The sequence below is a fragment of the Nycticebus coucang genome, chromosome 5 (assembly GCF_027406575.1).
Source record: "Nycticebus coucang isolate mNycCou1 chromosome 5, mNycCou1.pri, whole genome shotgun sequence".
Taxonomy (NCBI): Eukaryota; Metazoa; Chordata; class Mammalia; order Primates; family Lorisidae; genus Nycticebus; species Nycticebus coucang.
Window position 1 is genome coordinate 76,265,611 of NC_069784.1, and position 14,046 is coordinate 76,279,656.

The following is a 14,046-nucleotide window of genomic DNA, read 5'->3' on the forward strand; positions in this document are numbered from 1 at the left end:
AAATTAGTTTTCTCAGACTTCTGTGCAAAAGTGGCTAGAGAAGTTCTAGCAAATGCAGACCATAATTTCAAGGAATTAACAACACTAAGGGTTGTTAGCTAAGACTTGAATAGATTTCTTGGAGAGACTGCAAGAAGTATTTGCAGGAGGAAACTGGGACACAAAGGTCTTGGAGCAGGTCAAGAGGAGCAAACCAGGCCCAGACACTGTGACAAAGTGAGGGTGACGGTGAGAAAGGCCTGCTGAGGAAGGAGCAAGAACTCCTCTGGACCAGGTGCTGATTTGTCAGCATCCACATCCACTGACTACTTTTTTTCTATCTTGCCAGTTCATTCCCTCTAAGACTTTGACTTTTAATAATTAAAAAGAAATTATAGGCATGTAGGGTGAGGGTGGTAGTGAGTGATTCAATCTGGGGGAGCTCAGGATGGCTCAACAGCAGGCCTTGCAGTTCTGAGGACCAGCTCTCCCACCAAATGCAGTGATGCAAGGCCCACCACCTCTCGTGCAACCTCCTCCACCTTTTGGTAGGATGAGAGGTCCTCCACCACCACCTCAGCCCCCCTTTGGACATTCTCCTTTTGATCCTAACATGCCACCAATGCCTCCTCCAGGAGGGATACCTCCGCTTATGGGCCCTCCACACCTCCAGAGACCCCCTTTCATGCCTCCACCTATGGGAACCATGCCTCCCACTCCCGGTATGATGTTTCCACCAGGAATGACTCCTGTGACTGTACCTGGTACTCCAGCACTGCCTCCTACAGAAGAGATATGGGTTGAAAATAAATTCCAGATGGGAAGGTTTATTATTACAATGCTCAGACACGTGAATCTTCATGGACCAAGCCAGATGGAGTTAAGGTTATTCAGCAATCAGAACTGACACCTATGCTTGCAGCCCAGGCACAGGTTCAGGCTTAAGCCCAGGCCCAGGCTCAAGCCCAGGCTGAGGCCAGGCCCAGGTCCAGCCTCAGGCACAGAATAGGCACAGGCACAGGCTCAGGTGCAGGCACAGGCACAGGATCAGGCGCAAGCACAGGCACAGGCCCAAGCACAAGCCCAGGTCCAGGCGCAAGTGCAAGCATAAGCAGTTGGAGCTGCCACCCCTACAACCAGTAGCCCAGCATCTGCAGTATCCACTTTAACATCATCATCCACCCCTTCCTCTACCACTTCTACCACAACAATTGCCACTTCAGTTGTGTAGACAGTATCAACACCCCAAGATCAGACCCCAAGTTCTGCTGTTTCAGTTGCCACACCTACAGTTAGTGTTTCAACTCCTGGTCCTACAGCCACACCTGTGCAAACTGTTCCCCAGCCGCACCCCCAGACTTTAGCTCCTGCTGTTAATCATTCAGTACCTCAGCCAGCAGCAGCAATTTCTGCTTTTCCACAAGTAATGGTACCTCTGTTCCATGTTCCCTTTCCTGGCATGCCAATTACACTTCCAGGTGTATTGCCAGGAATGGCCCCTCCTATTATACCCATGACACATCCCCAGGTTGCTATTGCAGCTTCACCTGCTACCTTAGCTGGAGCAACAGCAGTTTCTGAATGGACTGAATATAAAACAGCAGATGGGAAGACATATTATAGTAATAGAACGTTAGAATCAACCTGAGAAAAACCCCAAGAACTAAAGGAAAAAGAAAAATTACAAGAGAAGATTAAAGAGCCAATTAAAGAACCTTCTGAAGAACCTCTGCCAATGGAGACAGAGGAGGGGGATCCTAAAGAACAGCCTATAAAGGAGAAGCCCAAAGAGGAGGAGATGACCGAAGAAGAAAAGTCTGCCCAGAAGGCAAAGCCAGTAGCTACTACTCCTATTCCTGGTACTCCATGGTGTGTTGTTTGGACCGGTGATGAAAGGGTTTTCTTTTATAATCCTACCACCCGACTTTCTATGTGGAACCGACCTGATGATCTGATTGGAAGGGCAGAAGTTGATAAAATTATTCAGGAGCCCCCTCATAAAAAAGGAATGGAAGACATGAAGAAACTAAGGCATCCAACCCCAACAAAGCTGTTCATACAAAAGTGGTAATTCTCTATGAGTGCAATTGAAGAAGAACAAGAATTAATGGAAGAAATTAATGAAGATAAGCCTGTTAAAGCAAAAAAATGGAAGAGAGATGATAATAAAGACATTGACTCAGAGAAAGAAGCCGCCATGGAAGCTGAAATTAAAGCTGCCTGAGAAAGGGCCATTGTCCCTATGGAGGCTCGAAGGAAGCAGTTCAAGGACATGCTGCTAGAGAGAGGGGTATAGCACAAGCCCTTCAACAAAGGTGTTGCATAAGATAGTTTTTGATCCTCGGTATTTACTTCTCAACCCTAAAGAGAGAAAACAGGTGTTTGATCAGTATGTAAAGACCAGAGCAGAAGAAGAACACAGGGAAAAGAAAAAGAAAATAATGCAAGCCAAGGAAGATTTCAAAAAAGTGATGGAAGAAGCAAAATTTAATCCAAGAGCTACTTTTAGAGAATTTGCAGCCAAGCATGCTAAAGATTCAAGATTCAAAGCAATTGAAAAGATGAAAGACCAAGAAATCTTGTTTAATGAATTTGTGGCAGCTTCAAGGGAAAAAGAGAAAGAAGATTTGAAGACCAGAGGTGAGAAGATTAAATTGGATTTCTTTGAACTATTGTCTAATCATCACTTGGACAGTCAGTCTCGATGGAGCAAAGTAAGACAAAGTAGAAAGTGATCCACGTTACAAAGCAGTGGATAGTTCATCAATGAGAGAAGACCTTTTCAAACAGTACATTGAAAAAATAGCCAAGAATTTAGACTCGGAAAAAGAAAAGGAGCTTGAAAGGCAAGCCCACATTGAGGCGAGCCTTCAGGAACGAGAAAGGGAGGTTCAAAAAGCTTGCTCAGAACAAACAAAAGAAAGAGAGAGAACAGCACAAACAAGAAGAAGCCATCCAGAATTTCAAGGCTCTTCTGTCTGACATGGTACGTTCTTCAGATGTGTCATGGTCTGATACTCGTAGGACCCTCTGTTAAGATCACCTCTGGGAATCTGGATCCTTACTGGAACAAGAGGAGAAAGAGAAGCTTTTTAATGAACACATTGAAGTACTTACCAAAAAGAAGAGGGAACACTTTAGGCAACTTCTGGATGAAACTTCTGCGATTACCTTAACATCCACATGGAAAGAAGTAAAAAAAAAATCAATAAAGAAGATCCTCATTGCATTAAGTTCTCCTCCAGTGATAGGAAAAACAAAGAGAGTTTGAAGAATATATCAGAGACAAATATATCACAGACAAAGCTGACTTCAGGACACTTTTGAAAGAGACCAAATTTATAACATATAGATCTAAAAAGCTAATTCGAGAATCTGATCAGCACCTAAAAGAAGTGGAAAACAATTTGCAGAATGACAAACGGTATCTTGTACTGGACTGTGTGCCCAAGGAAAGGTGTAAACTGATTGTGGCCTATGTGGATGACCTGGATCGCAGGGGCCCACCTCCTCCTCCCACAGCGTCGGCGCCCATGAGACAATCAACAAAACAATTCTGAATAGTCTTCCACAGGGGTATCTATTAATTCAAAATGCCTGCATGAGCCAATTTTCAGGTTTTTACATATATGTGCATTAGTCAACCTATTACAAAACCATCTGACGGACAGAAGGAGAAGCATTCATGAACAGTTTCTGAACAGAACACTTTGGAATATTTATGCTTTTCTTTGTGTCGCTTGACTGATATACATACTCAAATATAGGCGGTCTCTAGGAAATCTAAAATCTTCTGAAGCTAAAAGTCAGACTTCTATGAGGTGTAGAATTCAGTGACTTGGTGACGATGTTCTTTCTAGCAGTGTTATACGTGCAAGACTTAAGAGCATTTGTGGTCTGAACTTGCCAGATGCAAAAACCACAGACTCCAAGAAAACCTAAGTTGGGGTTTGTTTTGTTTTAATTTTGTTTTTTAAAGTGGGTAAAAGAGAAAACACTGAAAATTGAATTCTTATCTTCCAGAGGCTACGATTATTACAATGGACAATACTTTTACCTTTGTCTCTAAAGAATAGTTTTGTTTTATTTGTTCACTTATGTGCTTTGATTATCCCCTCTGAATTATAGACAAAGTCTTGTTTAGCATAAGAGAAGATTTATGTAGTAATTTCTTCTCAGGTATGGAACCAAGGTCATAACTAACATCTTGGCCAGAATGGAACCACTGGTTAAACATATTTTCTTCACCATTAAGTGATCTTTATCAGTATTCTGGATTAGACAACAAAGTAAATATCTTTTCTGGGTGTTCCCTGTAAACTATATTCCTGTTTGAATGTTAAACTTTTGTTTCTAAAGTTTAAAATGTTTGAATGTTCAGTTTATGTATTTGAACTACAATAAACCAACCCTTTTTATATATGTGTATTGTAAAAAAAAATTATAATAACTCTTCCAATTCATTGATTCTTTGGTATGGTAGTGAATGTTAACAACCAGCATTGTAAGAAAAATAAAAGTGCCCAAATTTGTAATATTTGCTGATTTCTGTCATGTAAATGTTCTTACCATGGCTCATTTCAACTACTGACTTATACTGAGTTGGAGATGTGGCTGTCCCGAGAGGGTGTGAGTTAGCTCCAGTGCATTTCTGCAAATGAGCCCATGACCTTTTCAGTGTCCACCTCCCTTCCCCACTCCCCATACCCAACACGTTCCCTACTCCTGGCTTGGCCCTCACTGCATTTGTTTCCTAGGTTAAATTTGGTGGGCCATCGACAAAATCATGACCTTGCATACTTCCACTCCCAAGAAATTGCATATTCTTTATTAACAAGAGCTCCTTGTGCTTTAGTTTTTGTCTATTTTCTCTGACACAATGTACTTTGTAATATGCATCCTTTAATCTTTGAGGTTTTATTGCTTACAATATAGCTGAACATATAGTAATTGATCAATGTATTTTCATGGATGAATATATGACTAAATTGGGAAGGCAACTTAGGAGCAAAATATGGTCAAAACATGAAAACCAAGCAGTAATTTACAAAAAAAAAAATAATTTATTTTATTTTATTTTTTGAGACAGAGTCTATGTCATACTTGGTAGAGTGCTGCAGCATCACAGCTCACAGCAAACTCAAATTCTTGGGCTTAAACAATTCTCTTACCTCAGCCTCCCAAGGAGCTGGGACTCCAGGTGCCCACCACAACACCTGGCTATTTGTTTTTTTTTTGTTGTTGTTGCAGTTGTCGTTGTTTAGCAGGTCCAGGCTGGGTTCAAACCCTCCTGCCTCAGTGTATGTGACTGGCACCCTAACCACTGAGCTACGGGTGCCAAGACACAAAAAATACTTTAATTAGGAGAAAGAAAGAATATGTAAATGGAGAAAGAGAGGGAGAGTGGTGGAAAGACAAAAGAGTGCTCACATAACTAACTGAAAACTTGCTGATGGGTGAGTGGGAGAGCTAGGAATCTGAACAAAAGGGGGAATATTTATACTGTTTGAGGTGGGAAATATAATGGTAGGGAATAGTAAAAATGAGAGTGAAACTTCCAATGCTTAATTTGTGCTCATATTACCTCTTGGTAATTCAGCCTTTTAAAAGGACTTTGTTGATTAAGTTTGCAGATGATGTGGAGAGAGAATGCACGGAGTGATGGGAGGATAAAATTCAAACTGTATTTCAACAAGTTTAAAGAGTGAACCGATCCAAATAACAAGATATTTAACACGACATTTGTAAAGTCTTAGGTTTCGGAGTAAATTGCTAACTATACAAGGATAGCAGAGCTTAAATAGTAACAAATGTTATACAGAAAAAAAAGGAGGATTAGTTAACCTTTCAGTATGAACCAACAGTATGATCTAGCTACCTAAAATGTCACTGCAATCTGGAGTTACATTTATAGGTGTTAGTCATGTCTGCTTGGCTATTTTGAACTTGCTGTGCTCCATTCTGGTTGTCACATTTTAAGTTGGACATTAAGCAAAGCAGCCAGTAGGATGAAGGGACTCAAACATGCCGTGCAACATTAAGCAGAAATAATGGCTTGGGGTACAAGAATATTCAGTGGACATATTGGTTGTCTTCATTAATATCACGTATTGAAGATGCATTGCATTTATTCTTCAAAGAAGAAGATGAGAACAAAAGAGCTTTCAACTTAATATAAAGGCTCAATAGTCGCCCTGTGAAGATATAACTTTACTCAGCTGGTCCAGGTGGCCGTGGCTGTTCTTTGCTTTGGAGGGAGTGTAGAGCTTGGATAATCACTTAGCAGAGATTCTGCAAAGAGATATCAAGCTCTTAGGGATGTGGGGGGGTGGGAAGGGAAGAGGATTAACCTGAAATTCTAAATGATCCCTTAATTCCTTTTAAATTTTATCTTTCTTCAAGTATCATATGAGATCACTGATTTTCTCAAATAATTCTCAAGTGTTATTTACCTGTTCTTATCTTGAAAGTTCATAAAATACGTATGTGTTTATTAAAGAAATAAAGCAATACTGACACACCTAAAGTAAAAGTTGAATTTCGACTCCATCCTTATCAGTGAGAGTCCCTACTCTTTCTCATAGGTGACCACAACGATTTGTTTGGGAAAAATCTTTCCAGATTATTTTTGTTACAGTAAATAAGATTTAAAAAATATTTTCTAATAAGTTACTATTGTATGGGAGAGCTATTGATTAGAGAAGTATACCTTAAATTCAGCCATTTTATCAAATTCATTATTTTTTAACAAGTTTTCAGTTTCTAGTAGTTTTTCAGTGGATTGCCTTGGATTGTTTTAGTATTACATCATTTTCACTTAATGACAGTTTTGCCCTCTCCTTTCAACATTGATAAATATTACCCATTTTTTAAGGTTATTACATTGGTTAGAATATTCTATGTAATATTCAATGGTGATAGCAGCACCTTTCCCCTCCTGAATTTTATAGTCATACTTCTAACATTTCATCATTATGTATGAAGTGTAATATCAATAATGTGTAATTTAGCCATTCCCTTATGCTAATTATTTAAGTTTTCTCCAAATTTTTATTATTATAAATAAAAATAAATGTTTGTGATTATATCTTCACACAGATGTTCAGGCATTTTTATAAAACAGATCCCAAGTTGTGGATAGATATCACCAGTTGTTTGCTATTATCATTCACATTGCTCTGGAAGTTCAGACCAATGTAATGCGATATGAAAATCAATCAAAAAAACTTTTGTATAAGTTGCCTATTGCTGCATAACAAAACACCCAAAACTTAACGGCCCCCAACAGCAATTCATCCTTCACAAAATCATGACAATTGGAGAGTCAGTTCTTCTGTTGGTCCTGGGGAGAAGATACGGTTGTAGGGAGGTGGCATAGCTCTATGTCAAAAGTTACAGGTGGGATAGGAGAAGTGGCCTGTCTCAGTACTCGTAGGATGCCCTTCACAGGGAGAGAGCATTCACTTTCCTATAGTTGGGAGAGAAATGGGCTGCATGAAGATGGAATATTTTGTACAGGTTTCTTTTTGAGCCTTTAGTAACATATTTTCTCTGTCCATAAACCACCATTCCGAGATGTGCCACACAAAATTTATCACTGATACAATCTGTGAACTCAATTACGATCCCAAGGAGACTGTAGACAAAAACTTTAAAAGGCAGCTAGCTGATGTTATCTTACTTTATGAAACTCAAAACAGCATGGGCAGAATGATTGGACACGTTCTGACTTGCTCCCATCACAATGGGAAATGCTGCAACCGTCAGCAAGGATTCATCTCCATGTCGTCAGATCCTAAGACAGTAACACTGTGGCATTTTGCTCCAGATGACTTTTGTAAGTTTGCTCCAGATGACTTTTGTAAGTTGAAGAAAGCTACTTTTAAAAACTTCTGCTCACTTGAAGCGAGAAAGTCAGCAAAGAAAGAAGCCAATGAAACAATGAAGGAAGGTCCATCCCCTCTTGCTGCTGTTCTAATTCTATTGTTCTTCATATTTCAACTTGACATCAGCTATTCTCCATTATTAATTCATTAACTTACTGAATATATGTTTATCAATTGTCTACTTTATGCCAGGAGATTGTGTTAAATAGAAAGAATATGACATTGGTAAAACCAAATTTAGTCTTGGAGCTTACAGTACAGTGGGAGAGACAGACAATTAACTGTTCAAATAAATTTTACTCAAGTAAAATTATGAAGAGGAGGCCAAGGAAGTCTTTTTTTAAAAGAGGTAGTCTTTGTTGAGCTTTGAAGAAAGTATAGGAGTCCACCAGGCAGAGAGGGCTTCAGGCCTATGTGCAAAGTTCTTGTGGTTGAGGGATGGTGACACTAATGTACCCATTGGATGGTGACACTAATGTACCCATGAGTGAAATGGAGAAATCAAGGAGGGTGGCCATAGTATGGAATGAAGCTGCAGAGGCAGGGCTTGGGGCCTAAGTATGGTGAAGGCCTCCAACAGGTCTAAAAAGCCTAACTTATAGTTAGGTTAAGCAGTGTTATTTTTATTCTAAAAGCAACAGATAATTATTCTTAGGCAAGTTTAGATGATTTGACCTTGGTTTGTAATTGGGTTTTAAATTATCCTTCTGGTCTTTCAAGAGTGTGCCCTCCTTCTGGAAAGACACCATACCCTGTCTCACTTTGTAACTCCAGTGTCTGGTACACTGCCAGGGACAAAGCAATTATTCAACAGTTTTGCTGAATGAATGAATTATTAGAAAGACCTTCATAGTGGGGGACCTGGAACATGATTCTAAGTCAGGGGAGATGTGTAAAGCAGATGCATGTTAGTCTTAAAGTAGCTTAGGTACTGGCCACCTGATACCAGTGAACCAGGTGCAAGAGAAGAAGGCTGGAGGCCAGGCAGTGAGTTAGGCAGAGTATGAAGCCCAAAGTAAGGCTTTGGGCAGTTCTGACCCTTAGATGAATAAGGAAATTATCCTGCAAAATTTCCCCAGACTCCATAAAGTTGTAGAAAGAGAGTATTATCTTCTTTTCTTTCTTTCTTTCTTTTTTTTTTTTTTTTTTAGGGACAGAGTCTCACTTTGTCACCCTTGGTAGAATGCTGTAGCGTCATAGCTCACAGCAACCTCCAATTCCTGGGCTTAGGCGATTCTTTTGCCTCAGCCTCCCGAGTAGCTGGGACTACAGGCACCAGCCACAACACTCGGCTATTTTTTTGTTGCAGTTTGGCCAGGGCTGGGTTTGAACCTGCCACCCTTGGTTTATGGGGCTAGCACCCTACCCACTGAGCCACAGGTGTCGCCTGAGAGTGTTATTTTCTATCTAGATAAGAAGGTGCTCTGCAAGGTTGTCTGCTGGGGCAGGACATAGGACCTACAGCTGCACAAGCCAGGGAGACAGGCCACCACTCGAGGGAAGGACATGCTTTTTACTAGATGTGAAGCTATTTATCTTTGGTTTTGATATAGTTGTGTGACTGCATTGTGTTACGATGATTATTATCATTAGAATTACTAGTAGCAGCAGAAGTGTGGTTGCACAGCTAGAATGTCCCTGTTTGATATAAAATTTAGCCTTCAAAATTTATGCATTCCATAAGTGCATTTTAATTTTTTTGCAACCACATCTAGAGAGTGAATCTCATCAGGCCTCTTCAGTTCAGAGGTTGCAGGTGACAAATTTTCCAAGTGTGGCTATCATTCTTCTAGACAACCAAGCCAGCTGTGCCCAGATGGAGACCAGTGGGGCTGAGGCAGCTTATGGGAATCTGAAGACTGAATTAAGTCACCTGCCAGAATATTAGATGTGGTGAGGTATGAAGTGGGGTCTGTGCTAGCTTCCTAAGATTGTGAACAGCTTGCAGACAGGCTGCATATGAGAAAAGTCGTCCTTGGAGTCCTAAGATCCAGAATCAAATCTTGGCTCTGCTACTTATTAGCTGTATGCACCTCTGAGCTGGTGGCTTAACTTCTCTGAACTTCAGTTCTCTCACCTGTATGATGAGGATGATAGCTACCCTGCAGGGTTGTTTAGGGACTAGAGCGAATAGTATGTCAAATACATACTATTACACAAACACATACAGCTTACCCAGATGCTCCAGAGATTGCAGGGATTACCAAAGGAAAGAAAACACTACAAACCAGCAGACCAGTATGATACTAATAGGGCATCAAAATTCAGACTAAATGAATGTCTTTGTTTAAAAAGTAACTTGGGCCTAGTTCTAAAGAATCCTTTTAGATTTCAAAGTGGAACTCAGGTTCACAGAGTTTGTGAGTTCAACATACTGTGGGTGGGTGTACATGTGGTGATTCAATGTCTGTCATCCCAGCACTTTTGAGAGGCTGAGGCAGGAGGATCACTTGAGCTATGGAGTTCAGGCCCAGCCTGAGCAAAAGCGAGACCCCATCTCTTCTGAGGATGAAGGTGGCAGGGCTGACTCTCTGGTGTAGTCCTGCCTATGGGAAATCATCTAATGTCCAAGTTCATCCTCCGATACAGTAATATAGGAAGATTGGATTGTGGATACAGGTGTCAGGCAAGGTCTCAGAGGCAAGAGCAAAGGTCAGCTTGGCAACAGCCATGGTTCATTCCCCTTATCCATGCTCTCAGACTGTGGAAATCTGACTCTTAAATATTTATAGGACAAAATACACAGGTATCAGAAAAGTGTAAAGGAATCACAAGGGAATTACCCACAGTAAATCTAAACTGCCTTCTCTATTCAAAAATAAGTTGCTAAAATACTATGGCATCTGTGCAAATACATTGCAGCACTATCCCCTCCCCCCAAGTAAATATTGAAATATAAAATGCAAAACACAGATGAAAAATCTATCCAGCAGAAATGAACACTTAGAAAGAAGTGCTACTAATGGAGTTTCACTCTCTGGAAGAGGTTACCAAATACAAAGATGTAATTAAAAAGGAGTTTAAAGATCATGTAATAAAACAGTAGTTATAAGAAAAAAACTTGATTTGTTTCTGAGCTTCAGAAACAAATCAAGTACTAAAAATTCAATACCATAACAGAGTTAATAAAGAAAGTAGAAAAAACAAGAAACTGGACATAGCTAAAAACTGAATGAATAACCTAGAGGAAAGGTTTAAGACAATCACAGAGGGAAGAAGACAGAGATTAAGATGTTGAGTGAAAAAGTAATAGCTATGGGCAGCACACAAAGCCAAGCCAACATTGAATTAGACCCCCTGAGAAATCTAACAGACAGTATCTTCAAAGATAACACACAAGATTATTTGCCTGGATAAAGGAAGAATTGAATCTGGAAATGTAAACCTATTCTGGAAAAATATGGGTTGAGAAGAATCCATAAGGAAATGTGTCTTGTTATGGTGTCAAATTTCAAGAAGAAAGAAAGCATTTTTTTTTTTTCAGGCATTCTGTCCAGATAATGTAAGTAATTTTCTTTTCTTTTTTTTTTTTTTTTTTTTTATTGTTGGGGATTCATTGAGGGTACAATAAGCCAGTTACACTGATTGCAATTGTTAGGTAAAGTCCCTCTTGCAATCATGTCTTGCCCCCATAAAGTGTGACACACACTAAGGAATGTAAGTAATTTTCAAAGGTAAAAATCAGTTGATCTGAGTTGTCCATTGAAATGTTAAATGTCAATCAAGAAAAGGAATCATGTCTACAAAGATCTGAGAGAAAGAAGGTATGACCAAGATATATCCAACAAATTCAAAAAAATGAAGACATTGTGTTGAAAGAATTGCTCATATGTTTTAATTCATTTAAATTTATGACTAAACAACTCTGAGAGATACAATTATAAAAGGTAAATGTTATGAATATTAATAAGAAAAGTAACAAAATTAAAAAAGACAACATTGTACCCATTGAGAAGAAGGTGGAGGAAGTTTAAGTATGTTAAATTACCTGATTTTAGCTGAATTCAGTACATATTGTCTACCAAAAACTGTTTAGCAGTTTTACTTAAAGTGATCCAGACGTTCATCAGAAGAAAGAAAATGACAAGAAACAACACCAGGAGACAGAAATGGGGGTGGGGTGGGGGGAAGACAGGAAGAGGAAGAATGAATAGTGGGGAATTGATAGATACTCTATAAAATGAGACGTAAAGATATAAGCATAAAATTGAAAATATAATCCCTAAAGGAGCTAAAAGTAGACTATAGATAGAAATAACGCCGACAGACTTTAGTGACTTTGGTTTGCTGAGAGGGCAGGTGATGACAGCTGGGTTCCTCTTCTGTCAAGGCCCTCAGCAGCTTTTATCTGATGGTCCAATCACTAAAATCATCATTTCTATCGGCTCAGTGGGAATTCCAAAAAAGAGATGTTCTAACTTTATTATTCCTTACACTTTAATTAGGAGGCATTCTTCTATAAAAAATGTCCTTCATCAAATAGGGCTATTTTGACACGGAAATACCGTTCATTCATGAAAGGTAAAAATACATGTATATATGTAATTCTTTCCTTTTAGTTGTTAATTTTCAGATGAAGAAGAAGTTTGTGGCCTAGTTTAAAAGAATTTAATGTCTAATAAAAATTGTTTTCCTTCTTTGCCCCTTTATTCTTTTTGATGGTAAGCTTTCTTTTTCCTTTAGATACATATGAGTTCATGGTTTTTAAATGCATTTAATTAAACTGATTTCATGTTTTGATATTGAGTTAAAGAAACCAATGGCGCAAAATATTTTGAGAGTTTCAGGGAAATTTTATTATAGACTTGGCATTATGTATAACAATTATTATTAATTTATTAGCTGTGACAATGATATTGTATTTATGGAAGAAATGTCTATTAGAAAAAGAAATGTCTATTTTTAAAAGAGATTCATACTAAAGATTAAAGATATATGTGATTCTTGTGATTTGTTTTAATTAAGCGAAGAAAAAGGGGAAATAGAACAGAAAATGGAGCAACATTTTGACAATTTTTAAATATGGGAGGAGGATAAATGGGGGTTTATTGCATTATTTTATCTGCTTTTGTGTATACTGGAGCATTTTCATAATACAATTTTTGAGAGGGTTAGATTAAAAAAGGAATGAGGGACCTATCGGCTGGCTGTCCCCTCAGTATGGGGAATAGCACAGACCATAAAAAAAAAAAAAGGAATGAGGTCAATCCACATTTTTTTTTTTTTTTTTTTGGTGGTTTTCGGCCAGGGCTGGGTTTGAACCCACCACCTCCAGCATATGGGACCGGCGCCCAACCTCTTTGAGCCACAGGCACCGCCCAATCCACATTATTAATAGAGAAAGATAACCATGATACATTAAGAAGAAGAAAACAAGGTATGCATTGGTGCAAAATTTTCTTGTGTTTGGGGTGTGATCAAAGCTTAAAGCATGTCCCTAACTGGTGGCCGGTGGCATAACGTCTGACATCCAGCAGATGGCGCTCGGCTCCCATTTTATGCAGGGACAGGCTGTGCGGAGCGCATCTGCTTCCCAGCGTTGATGCACATGCTGGACATTCAACAGTGTCAAAATCTAAACCTCACGTTTTCATAATTAGCATTTTGCTTTTATAATGATCCAACTCTCCTCTTGGATTTTTACTTTGTCTTCCTCAATCCTGGACCAGGTTTGGGGGTTTAATCCTGCAATATGCTTCACATGTGACAAAGCAGCACTTCGGCTGGGGGTGGATAGTTTCGTCTGCACGTGGGGAACTTTCAGCGCGTTTTGGCCCCTCCTAGAGCCTTGAACTCCTTGTTTGCGTATAAAGATTGTTGGACCAGGTGATCATGAAGGTTCATTCCTTCCTTCACTTACTTTCTGTGATTCTGCTTCCCGTTTTCTGTCTTCAGTTCCCTGGAGAAGGGATGTAAAAGGCACCATAGAAGGTCGTCACTAAAGTCAAGGTAGAGAGAGGGTAGCTGTCTTAATCTGTTGTCTCTTGCTTATAACAGAATACCTAAAACTGTCATTTATAAGGAAAAGGCATGGAATTAGGGAATTGCAGTTATGGAGGCTGGGAAATCTAAGGCCGAGGGGGTCTGGCTGGTGAGAACCTTCTTGCTGGTGGGCACTGGCGCTGGTGTCCTAATGTGGTGTGGGGCCTCACATGGCGTGGGGGCTGAGAATGCTAATCTG

General features: G+C 39.5%; 1 pseudogene; it reads left to right on the plus strand.

Moving 5' to 3' along the window:
• The first annotated feature begins 391 nt into the window (after positions 1 to 391).
• On the plus strand, positions 392 to 3,539 carry LOC128585526 (transcription elongation regulator 1-like; annotated as a pseudogene).
• Positions 3,540 to 14,046: the final 10,507 nt, after the last annotated feature.